The 24,331-nt window shown below is 40.6% G+C and overlaps 1 long non-coding RNA gene across 1 annotated transcript; it reads left to right on the forward strand.

Annotated features, from left to right (window-relative positions):
* Positions 1-11,522: 11,522 nt before the first annotated feature.
* LOC147692450 (uncharacterized) lies at positions 11,523-12,300 on the forward strand. The gene is made up of 3 exons (XR_015299827.1): positions 11,523-11,612; positions 11,869-12,004; positions 12,089-12,300. It is a non-coding gene; the product is annotated as an uncharacterized LOC147692450 (long non-coding RNA).
* The last annotated feature ends 12,031 nt before the right edge of the window (positions 12,301-24,331 follow it).

The following is a 24,331-nucleotide window of genomic DNA, read 5'->3' on the forward strand; positions in this document are numbered from 1 at the left end:
AGACATTACTAAAACAGCAGAGACAAGTGTTACAGCATGGTCTAAGGCCATTTGCAAACCTAGAATGGTCACCTGTTACTTATTGCTACATGTGGGTGTTAAATTGGTACTAATGGTGTGCAAACCAATCTTCCTTCTTTATGTGCCTCTCATGCCTCTTTCTGCATTTCTGTTGCTTCTTTTTGAACCTTTCTTTCTTTTTCTGCACTTCTCTTGCCTCTTTCTGCACATCTCTTCTAATTTCTGCACCTCTTGTGCCTCTTTCTGCACCTCCGTTGCCTCTTTCTGCACACCACTTGCTTCTATCTGCACCCTTCTTGCTTCTTTCTGCACCCTTGCTCCCTCTTTCTGCATCTCTCTTGCCTCTTTCTGCACCCCTGTTCCCTCTTTTTGTACCTCTCCTGCCTGTTTCTGCACCTCTCTTGCCTTTTTCTCCACCCCTCATCTGTCTTTTTGCACCTCTCTTCCTTCTTTCTGGACGTATTTTGTTTCTTTCAGCAACTCTCTTGCTTCTTTCTGCACTCTCTTGCCTGTCTCTCTACCCCTTTACCCTCTTTCTGCATCTCTGTCGCTTCTTTCTGCATTCTCTTGCCTCTTTCTACACCTCTGTTGGTTCTGTCTGCACTTATTTAGTTTCTTTCTGCACCTCTCTTACTTCTTTCTGTATACCTCTTACCTCTTTCTCCACCCCTCTTCCCCCTTTTTTCATCTCTGTTGCTTCTTTCTGTACTGCTCTTGCCTCTTTTTCCACCCCTCATCGTCTTTCTGCACCTCTGTTGCTTCTTTCTGTATCCCTCTTGCCTAGTTCTCCATCCCACTTCCCCCTTTCTGCATATTTATGCACTTCTCTTGCTTCTTTCTGTACTTTTCTAGCTTCCTTCTGCAACCCTCTTGCTCCTTTTTTGACCCTTCTTCCCCCTTTTTTACCTCTGTTGCACCTTTTGCACTTCTCTTGCCTCTTTCTCCACCCCTCATCCGCCTTTCTGCACCTCTCTTGCTTCTTTCCTCACCTCTATTGCTTCTTTATGCACCCCTTGTGCCTTTTTCTGCACCCTTCATCCCTCTTTTTTCACCCCTCTTGCCTCTTTCTGTACTTCTCTTGCCTCTTTCTGCACCTCTGTTGCTTCTTTCTGGACATCTTTTGTTTCTTTCTGCAACTCTCTTGCTTTTTTCTGTATCCCTCTTGGCTATTTTGACCCCCCACTTCCCCCTTTCTGCACCTCTATTGTTTCTTTCTGCACTTCTCTTGCCTCTTTCTGCACCTTTCTTCCCTCTTTTTTTTACCTCTGTTGCTTCTTTCTGCACCTCTCTTGCTTCTTTCTGCACCCCTTGTGCTTCTTTCTGTACCCATCAACCATCTTTCTGCACATCTCTTGCCTCTTTCTGCAACTCTTTTGCCTCTTTCTGTATTTCTCTTGCCTCCTTCTGCACCTTTCTTGCTTCTTTCTGTATCCCTTGTGCCTCTTTCTGTGCCCATCTTTCCGCACCTCTCTTGCCTCTTTCTACAACTCTCTTGCCTCTTTCTGTAGTTTCCTTGCCTCCTTCTACACCTCTCTTGCTTCTTTCTATACTTCTCTTGCCTCCGTCTGTACCCCTCTTGCCTCTTTCTGCACCTCTGTTCCCTCTTACTGCACCTCTTTTGCCTGTTTCTGTACTTCTTTTGCCTCTTTCTGTACCCCTCTTGCATCCTTCTGCACCTCTGTTGTTTCTTTTTACACGGCTCTTGTGTCTTGCTGTATCTCTCTTGCAAATTTCTGTACCCCTCTTGCCTCTTTCTGCACACCTCTTGCCTCTTTCTGCACCTCTGTTGGTTCTTTCTGCACAGCGCTTGCTTCTTTCTGCACCTCTTTTGCCTGTTACTGCAAACCTCTTGCCTCTTTCTGCACTTTTCTTGCCTCCTTCTGCACCGCTGTTGTTCTTTCTGTACTTCTCTTGTCTCTTTCTTCACCCCTCTTCCCTCTTTCTTCACCTCTGTTGGTTCTTTCTGCATTGCTCTTGCTTCTTTAGGGACCTCTCTTGCAAGTTTCAGCACCCCTCTTACCTCTTCCTGCACCCCTCTTGCCTCTTTCTGCAAGTCTGTTGGTTCTTTTTGCACTGCTCTTGCGTCTGTCTGCTACTCTCTTGTGCATTTCTTCACCCACTTGCCTCATTCTGCACCTGTTCCCTTTGTCTGCACCTCTCTTGCCTGTTTCTGAAACTCTCTTTCCTCTTTTTGCAGTTCTCTTGACTCCTTCTGTACCTTTGTTTCTTCTTTTTGTATTTATCTAGCCTCTTTCTGCACCCCTCTTGTCTGTTTTTGCATCTCTGTTCATTCTTTCTGCACTGCTCTTGCTTCTTTATGGACTTCTCTTGCAAGTTTCGGCATCCCTCTTGCCTCTTTCAGTATCCCCTCTTGCCTCCTTCTGTAGGTGCTTTCTGCACTTTTCTTGCCTTTTACTGCACCCCTCTTGCCTCTTTCTGCACCACTATTGCTTCTTTGTGCACTTCTCTTACTTCTTTTTGCTTCTCCCGTGCCTCTTTCTGCACCCCTCTTGCCTCTTTCTGCACGTCTGTTGGTTCTTTCTGTACTGCTCTTGCTTCTGCCTGCTACTCTCTTGTGCATTTCTTCATACCTCTTGCCTCATTCTGTATCTCCGTTTGTTCTTTCTGTACCTCTTGTGCCTCTGTCTGCATCACTGTCACCTCTTTTTGTACCTCTTCCGCCTGTTTCTGAAAGTCTCTTGCCTCTTTATTCACCTCTGTTCCTTTTTTGCACCCCTCTTGCCTATTTCTGCAAGTCTCTTGCCTCTTTCTGCAGTTCTCTTGTCTCCTTCTGTACCTCAGTTGCTCCTTTCTGCACTTCCTTTGCCTCTTTCTGCAACCCTCTTGCCTGTTGCTGTACCTCTGCTGGTTCTTTCTGCAATGCTCTTGCTTCTTTCTGCACCTCTCTTGCAAATTTCTACAACCCTCTTGCCTCCTTCTGCCCCTCTGTGTGCTCTTTCTGCACCGCTCTTGCTTCTTTCTGCACCTCTTTTGCCAGTATATACATCTCTCTTGTTGTACTTCTCTTGCTTTTTTATGCACCTCTCTTGCTTCTTTCTGCTCCTCTCCTGCCTCTTTCTGCCCCACTCTTCCCTCTTTCGGCACATCTCTTACCTCTTTCTGCAACCCTGTTACCGTTTTCTATATCTCTCTTGTCTGTTTCTCCAATTCTCTTGCCTCTTTCTATAGTTCTCTTGGTTCTTTCTGCACTGCTCCTGCTTCTTTCTGTACCTCTCTTGCAAATGTTTGTACCCCTCTTGCCTCTTTCTGTACCTCTCTGGCCTCTGTTTGCACCACTCTTGACTCTTTCTCCACCTCTTTAGCCTCTTTCTGCACTGCTCTTGCTTCTTTCTGCACCTGTCTATCAAATTTCTGCACCCCTCATGCCTCTTTCTGTAGCCCTCTTCCTTCTTTCGGCTCTGTCTTGCCTCTGTCTGCACCGCTGTTCCCTCTTTCTGCACCTCTTTTGCCTGTTTCTGCAATTCTCTTGTTTCTTTCTGAACTTCTCCTGCCTCTTTCTGTACTCAAATGGCAAGCTGTAAAGTTTAAATGTCTGCATGCTCTTGTGACTGATGTATATGTCTTTCTCTACCCCTCATCTGTCTTTCTGCAACACCCTTGTTTCTTTCTGAACTTCTCTTGTCTCTTTCTGTACTCAAATGGGAAGTGCAAGCTGTCAAGTGTAAAGGTCTGCGTGCTCTCACGACGGAGGTATATGTCTACTTGTACGTGTATTCCTACATGTGTTATGTATCGGAAGAGGAGAGGTTAAAAAGTAGGAAACTTCCCCTATAGGTGGTCAAATCTTCTCAGTTTTGCTTTGTCATTGGGTTGCATAGGCAGACAGGTCTTATATGTGTTATAGAGGTCCTCAAATATACTATTGAATACTCATGTACCCTGTATTGTGAGCAGAAAGAAATGCATACACCTTTTTGTACACAAATTTACAGAGTATGCGGTTTGAAACACAGGTATTCAAGTATTTGTATGTTTATTTTCATTTAACATGTCACTAGGTAAAAGCATAGACATGCATGCATACCTTCACAAACTTGGTCAGATTTACAACGGTGATATGCTTAGGATTGCTGTTTTATATTCGGCAGGCCTAACATTCTGAGCAGTCGATTAAGAGTGAACCCTCACGAGAGAAGTGAGGTTTAAGACATCTTGGGAGAAGGATTAGTGATTAGGCTACTTTGTATGAGTCTGTTGTAAGGTACAGTCAAAGTAGGCCTCTTTCTGCACCTCTGTTGGTTATTTCTGCACATCTCTTTCTTCTTTCTGCACCTTTCTTCTTCTTTCTGGACTTCTGTTACCTCTATCTACATTTCTCTTTCTTTTTTGCTGCACCTTTCTTCCTCTTTCTGCATCTCTCTTTTCTCTTTCTTCACTTCTCTTGCTTCTTTCTGCACCTTTGTTCCTCTTTCGGCACATGTCCTACCCATTTAGGCATAGTTAGAAATTAGCATTTAAAAAACCTTAGACATTCACTGAAAAAAACAGGTTTCAGGGATGTTATAGTTAGGAATTAGCATTATAAAAACCTCAGAAATTCACTGAAAAAAACTAAGTGAGGTTTCAGGGACCTTATAGTTAGGAATTAGCATTTAAAAAAACCTTAGAAATTCACGGAAAAAGCCACAGGTTTCCGGGACGTTATAGTTAGGCTGACATTTCACTCTTACAAAACCAGAGAAATTTGGCAGTTATAGTTGGCTGAGTTAACTATAACTTGCACCCCGCAATGCACTGCTGATGATGTCACATATTACATCACCCATGACATGGTCAGAGACATCACTGATGACATCACTGATGATATCTCAAATGACATCACAGATGATATCTCAAATGACATCACAGATGACATCATCCAGTGACTGTGTGTTTCTAAAAAGTGTAAGTATGTTTATTTATATATATATAAAAGCTATAATAATGAGTGCAGAAGAATATGCGGCGAGGGAACTCGAGGCAGAGAAACTGTTCGAAGATTCTGCTCAGCCAAGACCGGAGAAAGCAGGCGCGGCTGCACCTGTGGGTAATCCGGATCTAACGAAGAATTTGCAATCTTTAGAAAAACTAAAAAAGAGAGAAATATCCCGTTGGTGGGAGGTGGCATCATTGAAACGTTACCTAGATGTGAACCGAATTCCGCGGGGGCTCCGCATAATGATTTCCCCCTCCTCTGAAAACCCGGACATTGGAATGCTCGAAGAGTGGGCTGAAAATAGTGCTGGAAGCTCCAAAAATATGATGCAGATACTTCTGAAATACGCAGAAAAGGAGCGTTTAGAAGTAATAGATAAAATCAAAGAACTGAGTGAATTATTGGAGAAGCATGATGATAAAACAAGGATTGAAAAATTCAAATCTGACCTGAAGCCAAAACTTGAGAAATATGAAAAACGCATTAAAGATAGGAAGGCAACAAAATTTATAAGAGATCGCATAGACTATGAAATTGGGCGAATTTACACATTCGCGAAGAAATTCGACATAGTCAGACGACAGAAGATTTTTAGCGGTCAAAACACACAACAAACACCTATGCAAAGTGATGCGAGCTCTGGGACAGGCTCAGAACAGGAGTCGGATAATGGCAACCGAAGAGGACCAAATGATGTACGGTTGCCGGTAACGGATGAGGTCCGTTTTATGATCATGGAACAACAGTCGGACCATTGCATGGGGAGAGGAAGAGGTTGGGGAAGGGGCCGCGGAAAAGAAGACAAAGAAGAGGGGGGGAAGGTTACAGGAGGAGTACAAGGTTGGCAAACAAAAAGATCTCTGCGCTCGAACAGCAAGAAGCAGTAAATGTTGCCAACATTACCAAAGAAGACACGACAATTATTAATCTGAGCTCAGTGAAATTAACAAGTGACGATGAGACAATCCTAAAGTTGGGGCTCTCCTACTGTGATACCAATGATTTTAATTATCCTAACAGTAGGATGGACCTCTACAAATATATTAGGAAACTTAAACTTAATAAAATGCATGCAACTAAAAATAGTAACAATGCTCTGAGCCCAGAAATGGAACTGAACACTACACAACCTTCCCTCACTGTAAACGAATTGCCAGCTCTAGAAGATATGATAACGTTAATGGATGACACCTCCATGGAAGAAAATAATGTTAGTTCTGACTTAGGAAATGGTATGTTAATTGAAGATCATACTCCATTTAGAGCTACATCTAAATTTTTACCACAAACGATGAAAGACAATGTAGACCTATTTGGGGAGAATGTAACCAGAGATCTCAAGAGTTTATATTTGCAAGAAAATCAAAAGAAATGCAAGATGAATCCGAAGAAAACTAATTTTCACAAAACAGTAAAAAAATTACAAATGGAGGATGGACTCCTGGTGAAACCCTCCGATAAAGGAGGAAATGTGGTACTTTGGGGAAAGGAACAATACAAAAAGGAGGCCATGGGTCAACTATCTGACCACAGCTGTTATAAACGAATAAGTTCTAAGGAATATGAGAGCGTTGTCAGAGAATTTACTGGAAGACTGGATCACTGGAAAGAATCTGGTTTATTAAGTTGGGATGAACATAAATATATTAAACAGGATAATCCGGTGATTCCGGTCTTCTATATGTTGCCTAAGATCCATAAAAATCCCACTAGTCCACCAGGGAGGCCCATCATCTCGTCTTGTGGGAGCCTATTCGAGAAAGCATCTAGATATATAGACTATTTTCTGAATCCTATTGTCAGAACACTTCCATCATATATAAAAGACTCTACTGACTTTTTGAAATGTATTTTTGATATTTGTTGGGACCCCACTAGTATGGTCCTTTTGACATTGGACATCTCTACTCTATATACGAGTATAAGACACATTGACGGTTTAAAGGCTTGTGAGTACTATCTGAATAGAAGACCAATACGCCTTGCATCACAAAATAGGATGATTCTAGAGATCATGGAATGGTGTTTATCTAAGAACATTTTTCTGTTTGGAAATTATCTTTATATTCAGGAACGGGGGACCGCGATGGGCACCTGTTTTGCCCCCAGTTACGCCAATCTTCATCTCGGCTACTGGGAGGAACAGGTGCTCAGAGGGGGCCCGCTTGATCATTGGTCAGAGCATATCCTTCTGTGGGTACGATATATCGACGATGTCTTCGTGCTGTGGCAGGGCACGGAGGCATCAATCGGTGTATTCATTGAGGAGATCTACCAAAATTCTTTAAATCTGGAATTTGTGGGAAACTGTAGTAAGGTTTCAATTGACTTCCTCGATATTAGAATAACCCCTGTGAACAATAAATTAGAAACCACTGTGTTCCGTAAACAGACTGCTGGGAATTCAATACTTCACGCAGAAAGTGCCCACCCAACTGCATTAATAAGGAGCATTCCGTTTGGGGAATACTATAGGGCCAGACGAACATGCAGTAGTGATGACCAGTTTAACACCATCGAAGAGGAGATGACTCAGAGATTCCTAGAAAGGGTTATAGCAAAACAATCCTTAAAGGTGCTGCTAGCAAAGCTAAAAAACTGACCAGACAGTCCCTACTCTTTGAGCCGTCAAGAACTCGTAAATCAAATTCAAAACAATTAAATCGTGGCAGCTCTAGATTTATCACTACTTACAACACTAAACACAAGGAAGTTAGATCAATACTAAGGAAACATTGGTATCTAATTAGAAACGATCCAGTGTTGGGTTCTAAGGTGAAGAATAACCCTGAGATCACCTATAGAAAATCCAAGTCACTAAAAGATCTAATTGTCCGTAGTGATTTTGTAGATAAACGTAAGAGCAATGCTGATTGGCTGAGACCAAAACCTGGTTTTAAAAAGTGTTTTAAGTGCAAAGCATGCCTACATGGTATGAATCGCACAGAGTTTAAGACAACTTTTAATAAAACTGTAAAGATAAAAAGCACCATAACATGTAAAAGTGAATTTGTTGTGTACCTTTTACAATGTCCTTGTCCTAAGATCTATATCGGAAGTACAATTTTACCTGTACACCAACGGATTTTGCAACATAGAAGAGCAATAGTCAACCAGGATAGGTCTTACCCTGTGGCCCGACATTTTGAGCTTTACCATCAAAGCAACCCCGAAGGTTTGCAATACTCTTGTATTGCAGAAGTCCCAAAAAAGAAAAGAGGGGGGGGGGGTAGAAAAAGTGAGTTGAGGAGATTGGAGACTTACTTCATACTAGAATTTAATTGTAAGGAGCCGCAGGGCCTGAACGTGGATGAAGACCTTTATACCTGCCTGAGTTGACATGTAAATATTATGAACTGTTTTCTAAATCCTTGATAATTCCTGAACCGTATTTTAAGATCTTTTTCATCGTTGAACTCTTTTTTAGATGAAAATTTCTTTGTGATTTTAATGGTCTAAATCTGAGCTTTTACCTTTTGTACTTTCATGTGAAGAGGTGGTTTTTTGTCTTTTAAAGACGTTGGCATCAGGGTTAAATTTTGTTGCAATGAAGTAATGCTATTTTTATTCTGTGATATGCACTGACACTTTGAATGATATTTGGGAATGTGCAATTTGAGTGAAATGTTTACATTAATGAAGTACTGTATTTGAAGTTAGAGCACTTGCACTTTTATACTAAAACTAGGATATTCCTCAATCGTTTCGTAGAAATGTATCCGAAGGTGGTGATGCACAGTTTTTAAATACTGTGGAAAACTTAGTAACATCAGCACTTTATATGATACAATAAGTACTGCTCAAGCACTAGCACTTTCTATCTTTCGAGTGCAATACCCAGTCTAATTGTTTACAGTATATAATGGTCTATTGACTAAAGCACTTGCACTTTATGATTGTAATAAGGTTGAATTGATTGACAGCATTACAACATGCAATGTTCCCACGAGCACAAGGAATGTATTTTGATTGTTGGAGCCAGAACATATTCACTTGGAACTGAACTGTGCCAAAATTGAATGCATCGTGATGTTTTGACAATATGAGGGGTATAGATGAATTTTCTTCACTTTACAGATAGGGTTTTGGCTTTGATGTAAAAAGGCACTTGCCTTAGTCAATTTGTGTACTGTTGTACATTTAAGCCAACGCATTTCTCTGAAATGAAATTATGCACTTGCACTTTTAAAAAATCTGAAACGGTCTTTTTTAGGGATTTTGTTGGAAATGTGTCCTTTATTGAGAACAGTTTCAAATATTCCCTTATAGATGCTGTGTAAAGTGTAGATTCATAATGCTTTATACATCGGAATACCTTTCTTAAATGCATTGGGAAAATGTCAAAATGGCCGCTGTATTTACATCAACAGTGTGTTCCTTTGTGAGTCCCTTTTTGGTTTTTATCACCTTACTCATGTTTGAAAAGTGATTGCTCAGACATACGCAAAAACATCGTGATCAAGGGAGCTTGACTCCCGAAACGCGTAGATGTTGCTGAAATAAATAAGCTTTGTTAAATCTCTGCTCGTGAGTGCCTGGATGCTTTCAGTGTGGAACAAAAAACAACTGGAATCCTATTTCGAATATATATATATATATATATGAAAAAGGAAGTTCCTCCTCAGCTTGCTCTGCGCTCGCAGACACCGCCTCCACGCCAGCAAAGAATGAGGACCGGACCAGCAGAGTCAGCAAGATGGTATTTATTTAAGACAAAAACAGAACCAGCGACGCGTTTCGGGCGGAAAGCCCTTGGTCACGCTGCAACATGTTTAGGATCATTATGCTATTTTATAAGTGTATGCAGTGATGTTGACGCCGCCCCCTGGTGGCGTCCACCATGATCACGTGACATATAATAAACAGTGAGAAAACACTATCGCTAATATGCTATTACCTTTGCTGGCATGTATACAAAAAATTATTACTGGTTAAATCCAGGAATTAATCCAATTTAGTCAAATAATATTGTAGATCAGAAACATTAAGACACATTTCTCCATTGTCAAATTAAAATTCAAATGACATGTATACCAATTCTGTGCAAATATGCAAATTCTTATATATAGCAGCGAAAGTTTAAAGTGCATAGATAAAAAAGTGCATAAGTGATAAAGATGTAATAAAGTGCAAAAAGTTGCGGGAACATACTAAACTACCATTTGAACAGTAATGTGCAATTATACAATATGCATTAATAATTGCATGAGTAAATTCATCAAACAATCCTATTCTATTTTAAGTTCTTTTAAAGAGTTCCAGGTAGAGAAAGAGATTATTTTCCAAGAAGCTAAAAATGACAATATGTATAAATAAGACCATATTTCATATATATACACAAATGCATACCCCCGACACATCTAACCAGTTGTAACTTTAAATCAACCCAAACTAAATTGAAAACACACCGTTATAACGAACACAATATATATTCACTGAAAAAAAACATAGGTTTCACACACGTTATAGTTAGGAATTAGCATTTAAAAAACCTTAGAAATTCACTAAAAAACTATAGGTTTCACACACGTTATAGTTAGCTGGACATTTCACTCATACAAAATCATCTCGTAATCACAGCAAACCTTCTGTTGCTCCAATTTGCACTTATGTGGAATAGAATGTCTCGGGGGATTGAATGAACTTGCAGAAATTTCTAGCTTTGTATGACGGAGCTCCAATTTTCAGGCCCAAAAAGGAGCCGCATTCTCGATACAGTCATGACACAGACAATCATTTCCCTGACAATGCCTGCCCACCTTGAAGAACTTTCACACGTTACCTTGCCTCTCCTAGCAACAATGCTCCCCGAGACATTCTATTCCACATAAGTGCAAATTGGAGCAACAGAAGGTTTGCTGTGATTACGAGATATGTAAGCCTCCAGTATTAAGAAAACACATCCTGTACATAAAAACACAAGTTAAACATAACCTTTCCAAACTCAAAGAGCCGGCAAGCACAGCCCAAGACAAATGTTAACTCTGAAATGTCCACAGCACCATAGTAACACCCCGTAAGTTGTACCAGCCCTCATGCACCACGGAAACGGACTGGACCCATACACAGCTATTGAAACAACTTAACACCTGGACAGCAATAATCAAAGCTATTATAACTCGGGACAACGGAAAGCTTCCTACACCATGGCAACACGCTCCTTGACCTATAGGCAAGCAGCTTCTAAACCAAAGTGAAGCGCGACCAACCAGAATGAAGAAAAGTCAGGTCAAGTCCTGAAACAGCTAAGGATCGGCAATCCTGTTTATCCCAGGTTACTGATGTAACAACAATAAAGATTGAATTACGAGACAATCTGCACCCCTGACATGCCACGGTGTTACAGACATCCACTTAGTTGGACCAGCCCGTCACAGTAATCAAGCCACAATAACTCTGGAACAACGGAAAGCATCATGCACCATGGCAACGCGCTCCTCAACCAATATGCAAGCAGCTTCTAAAACTAGATTAAACACGACCAATTGGAATGAAGAAAAGCCAAGACAAGCTCTGAAACAGCCAATGACCGGCAATTCTGCAAAATCCAGGTTACTGACGAACCCGGCACAGGAGGAACGCCGCCACAAAGATACAACGTATCCAACTTGCGAAAACAACAACAGGCATACGGCGCCAGGACAAAGACAAAAAGGTACGAGTTGACCACGTTGGAATATGCCATTATCCACAAAGCATCGAGCTCGGGGAGACTCACTTAGCACGTTGTCTCGCCACATATAACGGTTAAACAACTGCGCAGAGACACGGTCTCATGGGCTCACAGGCTTAGCCGAGAATGAACACTTTACCCCCCCCCCCCCATTGAGCAGGTTAATTAAAAACGCCGCACCAAAACATTAAAATAACCAGAATGTCCTTCCTTGTCCCCTCTCCACATCGTATTCTAGAAACATCCTGGTAAAGACTTCTAAACACGAGCAACCCCCAGAAGAAAACATTCCTTTGCTGCTTGGCTCAGCGTTTGAAGCAATGTAAAGACACGAAGGATAAAGAATCAGAACAATCACCGTTCTACTAAAAAGGGTATGTGATCTTTAATATTAACTCTACATAAATGTACACAAGACTCTTGATCCCCCACTAAAACATGCCCTTATAACCCCACAGGTGTAGCATGATGTCCTACAAAACACTACCATGAGCCCTGATGAAGACCTTTCCAAACTCATTTCCTGTTATCCGAAAGAAGGTCGAAACGCGTAGGCTTACTACCCAGGCCAGGAGAACCAGATGCCTTATGACCTAATATACCAAAAGGACATACAGTGAGAGATGTATCTCACACCACGGCCAAAAAAAGCCTAAAAAGACCTCTCCGACCTTATACAGGACAAAATTCACTGTTTCTTTGTTGGAAATAATCATACCTCGAAGAATAGTTAATCTATTGAAAGAGAGTAGGACTGATCTTCTAGCGAATTTGGCTAAATAACAAATCTGCAAGCCCATTTTTACTTGTGTGCTTTAGGAACAATACCATTAAGATCAGAGTTTTCTTCAATTTTGTGAAATGTTGATTTTTGTTTTTATGTTATGTGATGAAATGTCGTAAAGAATTTAATTTAATTACTGTTACATGTTGAATGTATTCTATTAATGGAGATGACCTAAACAAATGTGCTATCACCCAATTGTGCAATATTGAAAAGTTTTTTGAAGAAAATGCAAAATTTAAATTGCTTACAATGTCAATAAAATAGGACATTGGGTAACATCTACTGCATAATTCATGGTGTCAGAGGCAACTGCTTTTTGTTACATGATGTCACATATTATATCACTCATGACATGGTCAGTGACATCACTCATGACATCACTGATGACATCTCAAATGATATCACTGATGACATCACTGATGAAATCACTGATGACATCATCCAGTGAATGTGTGTCTTTCTGAAAAATAAATATGTTTTATATATGTATATCTAAAAGTCGATGGAAGAATAAATGTGTAAATAAGTGTCTGAATGGATGTTTTAAAAAAAATTATTGTATAACTGACTTATTAATTGTATCTTAGTGAATACATGTATTAGCGAGTAATGTTTAAATATGTAAATATCTGTATCAGTGTCTCACTTTGTTTATAAGTGGCTGCATGGGTTGGTGACTAGCTACATGAGTGTCGATATGGGTTATTCGTTGGTTTTTAGAGTATCAGTATGAGTGTCTGTATGGTTTGGTGGGGGGTATTACTTACAGCATAGATGCATAAATGGGTGACTCACTGTTTGTATGTGTTCTGAAGACAGCATGTGTACAGGACTGTATGGGTGGATGCGTGTGTGTATGGGTATGTTAGTGAGTGAATCACTGTCTCAATAGTATCTTTATGAGTAACTACATATGTTTTAAACTAGTATATGGGAGTATTGATGTATATGAGTGAGTATATGTGAGAGCGAGAGATTCTAAGAGTTCCTGTATAAATAAGTATGTGTTTCTGTAAGTGATTGTTTAAGAGAGTAAGTATGTGTACGTTTCTGTAGACGTAAGTGTAGTGGTGGGTGTATAGCTGTATATGCAAGTAAATGGATGTTTGATAGTTTATTTGCATGTGTGAGTATGTGTGTGATTAACTCTATGGATGAGTATCGGTGTGTAACAGGATGTATAGGTGTATGAGTACATATGATGATTGAGTATATGTATGAGTTACTCTATAGAACTGTTAGTGAATGACTGGATGTGTATGTAGATTTTGGAATTACTGAATAGGTTGTTCTAACTGGTATTGGTATCTCCATTGTTTTGAAAATTTTAGTTTCTATTTTTGAATGTGTGTATCAAGGGTTATATTACGCTGAGAGGAGGTCTGCCACTCTTTCAGAAGGATGATATCATCAGTGATGTAATTTGAGATGTCATCAGTGATGTCATGAGTGATGTCACTGACCATGTCATGAGTGATGTAATATGTGACGTCATCAGCAGTGCATTGCGGGCGCGCGAGTTAAAGTTAGCTGAACTAACTATAACGGGGTAATTTCAATGGTTTTGTATAAGTGAAATGTCCAGCTAACGTGTGTGAAACCTATGTTTTTTTCAGTGAATTTCTAAAGTTTTTTAAATGCTAATTCCTAACTATAACATGGCTGAAACTTATGGTTTTTTCAGTGAATTTTAAAGGTTTTGTAAATGATAATTTTTAAATGTATTAATTGTTATAGTTTTTTATACTGATTTACTACATTTTTTAAAATTATTTATTTTTAGATATTTTATTTTTTAAATTACATTACATATTTTTAATATAAATTGGAAAAAAATGTTTTTAAAAATACTGAAATTGTAATTTGTTTTTTATTTAATATTTTTTTAATTAATATATATTTTATATATCAGGCAATGATATCCTATGGAAGGAAATTCAAGTTACTGGTAAGTACAGTTAAATGTACTTTTCAGGAATAGTAGTGAGCTAGATTGGGGAATTAATTCCTCTTCAATCCTGAGATCCCCTGCGAGCCAACTAGCCCACCAGGTACCTCCAGTTTGCGCCAGGCAGCTATGTTGCAGAGAGGTGTTCAAAGTGCACGCCACCTTTTTACAAAACTCTGCAACACAGCTCTGGAGATACCTGTTGGAGATACTTGTTGGACTAATTGCCCCCTAGGTACCCTCTGGATTGAACAGGAATTAATTCCCCAACTTAAAACACACCTCAGGGCATGTTTGCACTCACATCACCTCAAGCCCCGCCCCCTACCTTCACCACTGTGCAAACACACCCTGTAGAGTGTTCTAAGTTGGGGGATTAAGTCCCCTTGCATACTGGGGTCCCTGGAGGCCAATTAGCCCACCTGGATCCTCCAGTATGCGCCAGAAGGCTGCGTTGCAGAAAGATATAATGAGGCCGCGATCCTTTTTACACCTCTCTGCAATGTAGCCCCCGGGTGCGTTTGCAGAGGGGGAACTAATTCCCCTTGCATACTGGGGTTCCCTGGGGGGACAACTAGCCCACCAGGAATCTCCAGTATGTGCAAGGGGGCTGCATTGCAGAGAGGTGAAATGAGACCACGGCCCTTTTTACACCTCTCTGCAATGCAGCCTTCGGGCATGTTTGCAGAGGGGGAACTAATTCTCCTTCCATACTGGGGGCCCATGGGGGCCAACTAGCCCACCAGGAACCTCCAGTATGCACCAGGGGGCTGCATTGCAGAGAGGTGTAATGAGGCTGAGCCCCTTTTTATACCTCTCTGCAACGCACCCCTCTGGCGCTTTTTCAGAGGGGGAACTATTTCCCTTGCATACTGGAGGTCCCTCGGGGGCAACTAGCCCACCAGGAGCCTCCAGTATGCGCCAGGGGTCTGCCTTGCTTTGCCCTGGGGGCTGGCGGTCCCCGGGGCAGTGTTGGGGGGGATTGGGCCCCCCCACACGTCTTTTTCACTATGCCCCCGGATTTGGTCCCCCGGGGGTAATTTGAAAAAAAGCAGACCAGGTTTTAAAACATTTTTTTTTGTCCTTGGGGGTCCTTGTGGGACCACCTGAGCAGGCCTAGGGGGTCAGGGTGTTTCTACTGTGCCCTCTTTTTGTGTTCTACACGTTTGTTTTTCTGCTTTTTTGTGCCTCGGTCTACCGAACACAAGATGGCTGCCAACACTTCCTGGTTTGGAGTGTTCACAGCCAATCAACATGCAGCTCGTGCTCGAAAAGGTACGCGTACGTACACGGACCTGTACGCGTACGTACGCGTACCCCACGATTTTTCCCCAAAAATAATAATGTTTTGGGGCCTTGGGGATCCTTGTGGGACCCCATGAGCAGGCCTAGGGGGTCAGGGTGTTTCTACCCTGCCCCCTTTGCGTGTTTTGCACACTTGTTTCGCTGATTTCTTGTGCCTCAGTCTACCGAGGCACAAGATGGCTGCCAACACTTTCTGGTTTGGAGTGTTGATAGGCAGTTGCCAGCCAATAAGCATGCAGCTCCTGCTTGGGAAGGTCTGCGTACGTACGCGGCCCCGTACGCGGACCTGTACACGGACAGTACGCGTACGGTACGCGCCTATAGATATACTTATGATTTTACTTATCATTTTCTCAGGAACTACTGAACAGATTTACACCATTTAACAAAAAGCGTGATCTGCAAACCAAACTCTACCTTTTTGCCGAATTTGGTGTAATTCCGTTCAGCCGTTCGGGCTGTAGCCCGGGCTAAAGGACCTATGGAAAATTGCATAGGGAAAACACGTTTTGGGAACCCCCTTTTTTCTAGGCCCCTGCTTCATGAATCACCCCCGAAATTCGCGAAGATTCGTCCACCAGCGCCAAAGTTATTCCAAATAGAATGTTGCGGATTTCCTATGGAAACTAGGTCCTAACTATAACTACCTACTGGCAACCGCCAGTAGGTTATATATATATATATATATATATATATATATTGCTTTTGTTTTAAGTCTCTATGCTGATTGTATATTTTCATGGTACTTTGCGTCTTGTTGTCATTTATCTATTTTTGATCAGATGTTCTGCGTATATATATTGTGTGTTTTTGTTACGGTGCTGAAACCAAATATGAATTTTCATATGGGATATAATGCTTTTTAGATATAGACCCATTTTTAATGTTTTCATAAGTAATTCTTTTTGATACTAGTTTTTATTATATGGGATTTTTACATCGTTACTATTTATGATATCATTTGCTTACTAGCTCAGGGACCTGGGTTTTAGAATGCATTTATATTCTGTATAGTATGTGTAACCATATGATAATGCGCTACTTCCTGCATATGAGTAGAGAAACTCCTCATTTTCACTTTTTGCACTTTATTCAATTACTTGCACTTTTTTGAACTATTGCTGCTATTTCAATTTTGCTATTTGCACATGATGATTTAATTCCTTTCATTGAGATGTGATGTTTTCCTGATCTATAGATCACTTTAACCATTCAGGAATTATGCCATTTTGCACTACTAGGATTCATTGACCTATTTTTACTTCTGGATTTTAACCTAGTTGTATTGTAGTGTGTTATGAGTAATTTTAGCCATTACCCGTATCATTGTTGGATTTTATCCAAAAACTATATGTTGCATGTGCATTAAGCTTATTTTTCTATGTGTCAGCAATAGTCTTTCCTCACTTGTCATTATTCACACAACACTGGAGGTTACCACCAGGGGGCGTTAACGGAGGATTAGTAATGCATTAAAAAAGCTAGTGAATGTTCAGTTAGTCGCAGCGTGATCAAGGGTACTTGTACTCGAAACGCGTCGCTGATGGTTCTGTGAAAAGACTAATAAACCACATTTGCTGATTTCTGTGGTCCGTCCATTCCTTTGTTGGCGTGGAGGCGTGGGTCCCGAGCGCAGAGCAAGAGAAGAAGGAAACTTTGGTATTTGTATATATATATATATATATATATATATATATATTCCACAAAGTCCAACTCGAGGTTGGAAATGAAAACGCACTTACTCGGATAATAATTATAAAGGTTACAGCTGCTTTATTTTACCAAGCTTCTTGCAAAAGCCCAACATGTTTCACCTTCCACAGAAGGCTTGATCACGGGATGTTGAGTAAGCATGGACGGAAAATCCGTTCCGCTCGCGGATTTTGCGGATTTTCGGTAAATTCGCAATCCGCGAACTCTCGCAAATTTACAGAAAATCCGCAAATTCGCACGCAGCGGATTATTTTGCTTGGTGATACAATATTGCGGCGTGCGGCGTTCACTTACCGTCATTCAGCATTTGCCGAGTTGTTTTTCTCGATATTTTGCGAGTGCTGCGCCATTTTGGATCTTGCTGCGGGATCCCGCGGGAGTTTTGCGACGCATCGCGAGAGTTCGCAATTGCGAACATGTAGATGCGGTGGGCAGCAACAATCTCGCACTCGCAAAATTATAAAATTTACAATTCTGCACAAGAAATCCACCAGCAACAGCATAAACCTTCTGAAAATGATGATTTTTATCAGAATAACTCCTCAGGCTGACATTTGCCTGCACTTTTTTGGATTTGAGGCCTTTTTGACTTTCTTTGGATCACTTTTGGATTAGAAATCAACTTTCACAAGTAAGTTTGTTTGGGGCATTAGAGTTGCTGTTCTGCAGAAAAACGAGTTTTGCAAAACTGAAAGCACTCAGCAGGTGCAAAAGTTCAAACTCATCATTAGTAACCATTCCCTGTAGTGCTTCCTGAGGGGCCCCTCCAGAGTTCAGTTGCCTACTTGCAACTATTCTATGACCCTGCTCTGACCCTCACAGCAGGCTCATAGAATAGCTACAAGTAGGCCACAAAGGTCCTGGGAAAAAAATTGCACTGCAACAGAAAGCAAATTACAGATAAGGAAGCAGGTGCCAGAGAGGAACTTTAAATTCAGTGACACATTAATCAACCCCAAATTAATTAATGTCAGTTGAAGCAGGGCTGGTGTGCTTGCTTTTCCCCCCCATAATCTACAGTGATGAATCAGAGGGTGGCAGTGATGTACCAGAGGGTGGCATGGGTGAATCAGAGGGTGGCAGTGGTGAAACAGAGGGTGCTGTGAACCTGTGATGATGAACCAGACATAGAAACAACAAAGTCGCGACGGTTGCGAGCCGGCAAGTAAGTTAGCAATTGCGAACTGGTACAAAACCCTCGCAAACTGGTAGAAACCCTTGCGAACACAAAAAAAATCCACAAATTCGCGAGAATTCACGGATTTTGCGTTTTGCGACTTCGCAAATATGCACATTTGCGAACGCCAGATTCGCAAAATTCACCCATGCTTAATGTTGAGCCTTAACAATGATCCTTCTTTTATGTTTGTGCACAGTGATTAAACCATATATATGCCAATGCATTCTGGTAAATGTAGTTTTTCATATTTTTTTTACAATTTCCAAAACAAAATTCTAAAGTGCTCCATGTGTTAACAAACAACTCAAAATGAGATTATGTGCATTATCCTGGATAGCAATGATTTCATTGTAGTGTAATTTATCATTGTCTCTTGTTTTACAGTCTCTCTGGTGAGATGTATCGTTTACCGTCACAGTTGTATCACAGCTTCTTGTGGTTTATTTGGAACGAAACAAGGTTTTGGTCTACCCTTTTTTGTGTATATGTATCTGAAGGTGAACATTTTGACTCTCTAGTGAGTGTGAGTATGTTTGCTTTTGCAACTCAGTCCTCAATTTTTATCCTCCTTTTTACGGTGGTGTGCATTTTAACTCTCTAGTGAGTAGTTTTGCTTTTGCAACTCTGTCCTCCATCTGTAATGTTTTTACTGTGGGTATTTACAAGTGGACATATAATTCTTCATTCTGGTTTAGACCTCGCGGGTCTAAGGTCCTGAATGTGATGATATGTTTTGATTCCTTTTTCCTGAGAGTTTTGGTTCGATTGCCTCCTCTTTCTGATTCAGGTATTTGTTCGCTGGCACAGTATCGTAATGTTTCCCAATTGTTGTCATGACATTTGTCCATGTGTTTAGCATTGGCGTTCGTTTGGTCTCTATGTGTGGTAGCTCTTGCATGTTCCAGAATTATTTTTTTTCACCTCGAATATGGTGCTGCCAATGTATCTTTTATCACATGGACATGTGACCATGTAGATTACGTGTGTGCTTTTGCATGTGAGATGGTGGAGTATCTTCCATTTCTGCCCTTTATGTATCTCAATTTCCTTTGTTGCAGTTGCAATTCTGCAAACTTTGCACTGCCTACATGGCCAAAATCCCCCTCTTTGCAGGCAGGTAGTTTTTGGTTTGTCTTTAAAGTGGCTATGCACTAACTGGTCGCCAATGTTTTTGGCTCTTCGATAGGTGATTTGTGGATGGTATCCAATTCATTTTGCCAAGGTTTGATCCGATTTCAGAATTCCCCAATGTTTACGAATTATTTTGGTAAGTTGTTGGTTTTCTGCATTATATGTAGTAATTAATCTGATTGTTATCTTCTTTTTTGACCTTTTTGTTATGCAGAATTTCTTTGCGGTCTTGGTCTATTACTTTCTTGAGACATTTTTCCACAACTTTTGTCGGATATTTTCTTTTGAGGAATCTCTCTGTGGTTCTCTTGCTATGTTTTTGAAATTCTGGCTCATTTGAGCAATTCCTTTTTAATCGCAAAAACTCCCCATAGGGGATGCTCCACTTGAGTTTTTCATTGTGGAAACTCTATCCATGTAGGGTTGCATTGGTTGCAGTTTTTCTGCGATGCAGTGTTGTTTCCAGAGAATTTTTGGCGATGTAAATTTCTGTGTCTAAAAACACGACTCTTTCTGAGCTAATTTCAAAAGTGAATTTAAGGTTCGATGAGGTGTTATTTAATTTTTCAAAGTATCGTTCAAATTCCACTTGTGTTGCATTCCAGATGATTAGTAAATCGTCTATAAACCTTAGCCAGAGAATGGTTTTTTGTTTCCACTCGTAGTTTTCTGTATTCCATGCTTCATTTTGTTCGAACCATCCCATTGTAAGGTTTGCATAGTTTGGGGAAAATGAAAATCCCATCGCACATCCTCGAATTTGCGTGTTGAATAAGAAGATATTGTTATTGAGGCATAGTGAGATCATTTCGTTTAACATTTTGTTATGTTCTCTGTATTGGATGTTTCTTTTTCCCAGGTAGTATTTACAAGCATTGATACCAATATGATGTTCAATGTTTGTATACAGTGAGATCACGTCTATGGTGATCAATTTATAGGATGGTTGCCAGACAACATTTTCCAATTTCCTCAGGAGGTCTGTGGTATCCTTCAGGTAAGATGTGAGGTTTTTAACTAGTGGAGCAAGGAATTGGTCTATGTAGTTTGAGATTCCTTGTAGTAGTGAGTTATTGGCGGAAACTATAGGCCTGCCTGGTGGTCTTTCTTGGCTTTTATGGACCTTCGGAAGACAGTAGAAGGTGGGTAGTGTCGGATACTTGTTGCCCAAATATTTGTACTCATCTTCATTTATCATGCCTTGTTGATGCCAGTCCTTTAGATGGTTCGTAATTTTGATTTGTAACTCCTGTGTTGGATTTTTTTCTAGGAGTTGGTAACAACTTTCATCCGTTAATTGGCGCTTGGCTTCCGCAACATAGTACATTTTGTTCATAATGACTATGTTACCGCCTTTATCGGCTGGCTTTATTTCTATAGTTTTATCTTCTGCCAAATTCTTTAAGGTTTCTCTTTCCCTTTTAATTAAATTGTTGTATCCTTGCTTTGGTGTGATTTTATACAATTCCTCAACTACTAGCTCCTGAAATATATCAATCTTGTTTCCACAACTCACTAGAGAGTTAAAATGCACACCACCGTAAAAAGGAGGATAACAATTGAGGACTGAGTTGCAAAAGCAAACATACTCATACTCACCAGAGAGTCAAAATGTTCACCATCATATATATATATATACACAAAAAAAGGTAGACCAAAACCTTGTTTTGTTCCCAAATAAACCACAAGAAGCTGTGATACAACTGTGACGGTAAACTATACATCTCACCAGAGAGACTGTAAAATAAGAGACAATGATAAATGACGCTACAATGAAATTGTAGTGTAGTTCCTATATTCCCAATAGGCTCTGCGCATTGGAATAACATAAACAGCAGTGTAGATGTAGGACAGAGGTCATCTAGGTCTCTACTGACTATGTTAGACTTAATTAGTTTTGCCAGCTAGCTCAGAGGTCACTAGAAGCTTTCTCGAATGTTCAGGAAAGAGTTAACTGTCCTGATTTAGACAAGAAGGGATTAGTTTCTGACAACCGCATAAACATGACAACTTTGCTCCCTCAGAATAAAGAGTGTATCTCTAGAGTCGTGTGAAAAAAATAGACAGCTATTTCACTCAGTCAATCGTACATGCTTAGTTCCACCAGAATGCAGAGAAATAGAGAGACAGGTGTTTTCAATAAAAAGGTGTTATTTTATTGAGCAGTCTTCTTTCTCATGCAAGAGAAATGAATTGCCACAATTGCAATACTTATTATAAAGTAAAGTGCGTACAGTAAAAGTAGTATTATGAAATAATACTGTAAAAGCATTGATATGGTTTCTTAGCCATATGATACTTTAAAATGGATAAAATATATACATACATAAAAACATTGACTAACAGACTCAACTGATGCTTCTAAGATACGCCTACCCCAGTGTACCTGACCTAAGCCTAATACGTGGGAAGAGTAAGTAAGTAGCAGTTTTAAGTTAAAGTTAGGTTTTTGCCAAGGATCGGAATCAAGAATTCTCTCTAAGGTTTTAATCAGCTCCTTACCTTGGTTATAGAATGAAGGAGGTCTTGTATCTCGCTTCTCAGGACTCAATCTCCCAGCAACCAGCGAGGGTAACTTGGGAACACCGGAGCTGGATTTCCCGGCGTGAGAAAAGGCAGCTTCTCCAGCGCGTCAAAAAGGGAGGGGCGGCTTCCTTCAGCTCTGCAACAGCTGGGCTCTCGGACAAGTAGAACGTCGCTCTGATCCCCACCACCGTTTGTTTGCTTAAGGCAACGTTGGTATATTTATACCTGAAAGGTGCCAGGTTTGACGTAAGGTTGGACATAAGTCGTCACTAGGAACTAACAGTTCCTTCTGGACTCCAGGAGTTCTTGTGCAAATCAAAACAAAAGCAGGGGGTTTTCCCGGGCTGCTGGAGGCTTGGTTTGTTTAAAGAACGCGTTGTACTCTCTAGGAGTCTATGGGAGTAGCCATGCCATGGTTTGGATTGCATGGGCTATTACTAAATATGGATATGATTCTTATGCCTTTTATAAGGATATTATTTATTATAACCACATAAGGGCATGAATAGGGAATATCGAATTAGGGTCCTAGATAGAAATACAACACCCACTCCACGTATTAATATCCATCATTACTAAAAAAAAAAAGCAATATTAAACATACGATGCATGTGTGTTTTCCAACCCACCCCAAAATACATAATTGCATTTGAAATGGTGTATGGTTTATACACGAAAATGAGTATTGGTACTGTAAGTTTTTTAAGCACAGTTATCATTCAGTTAAATGCATATGTATCAGCTGAACAAATTGCAAAAATTACACATGAAATGGCTCTGTATACAGAAAAGAAGGTCGAGACCATTCCATCACATATCTATACGATACTGTACATGTGCTAGAGGCTGAGGTAAAATATTGTCTCTAATGTCTCTAAAAATAGAAGCTCTGTTCTCTAAGAATAGTTCTACTTTAAGCAAGGTACCATGTGCCGGAAAAAATGGTAAATATTTTGATTTGAAAGAAAAATAATTTCGTTTTCAGGGGAAAAATAGTTCCAAATGTTTTCAGTTTGCTTTGTTTAACAGAACTGAAGGCCAAATTCAGAGTTCAGGGAACGCTGTGTGCTTGTTGCTTTTAAAAGTTATTCTCGTTGTTCAGGGGTGAACATCATATCAGATAGGCTTGCAAAAAATTGGTCTACAACATCAGGTGAAAGTTCGACCAAGTTCGAAAATACTGAAACTGTGCAGTTCTGTGCGTGATTGCTATCATCGATGTTTGGATCAGCAATGCTCACAGAAGGTTGTACCTGTTTGGCGCTGCTTTCCTCTTGTACTTCACTGCCACCTACTCGTAGTGGTGAAGTCTCAATGAATGCCGTCATCAGAATAGGTAGCCGCTGGGGACAACACATTGCATGAGTCGTTACAGGACAAAGCAAAGTATCGATATCCATTGGTACTGCTGATGGTAGTGTAAGACAGACGTCCAACACGCATTCTTCTCCGCATAGCAGACATCGAAGCACAGGTAAGATGATCCTGCCAGATTGGTCTGAATGAAAGAAACCAAGTTGTACTCAGATCTCTTAGCCGGGCCAATCCGAGGACCTTAGTGATACGGTCTCAGTATCGTATTGCTAGGATCGTTTCTTCCATCGTTGCTGGAGTCTTGTCTGTGGATTGGCTTGCCATATCGTAGCAGAAGGAACAAAAATAAAATTCCTGCTACGAGTCCCAAAATTAAAGGTAGGCCTCCAAAGACAGAATGGACAAAATTCGGGAAGATGCCCAGGGCTGTTTCAAATGGTGTTAACAGTCCCGAAAAAATACATGTGGGATGCCACTGGTATCAGACATGTTTAAAATTTGGCTTAACATTTCTGCGAAATGCACGGGGCAATTTGTCGATAAAAGGGTATGTATCTCTGCCGCTGTCCTTGCAACTTGCAGTTCATACGTTTCTGTGGACGAGGTCAAAGGCACAGTTGTCTGTAAAAGAATAGACTTCATTCTGCTTAAAGTATCAATTCGAATAGAAGAGATATTCACATGAGGCCATATTGCCGCCTCCATGTCTGGATTGCTGTTTGGATACAATACTTGCATACAGCAAACGACCCTGGAAGTAACGGTTACGTGATAGCATTCTCCTAGCACCATTCCAC

The sequence above is a fragment of the Lissotriton vulgaris genome, chromosome 9, assembly GCF_964263255.1.
Source record: "Lissotriton vulgaris chromosome 9, aLisVul1.2, whole genome shotgun sequence".
Lineage (NCBI taxonomy): Eukaryota > Metazoa > Chordata > Amphibia > Caudata > Salamandridae > Lissotriton > Lissotriton vulgaris.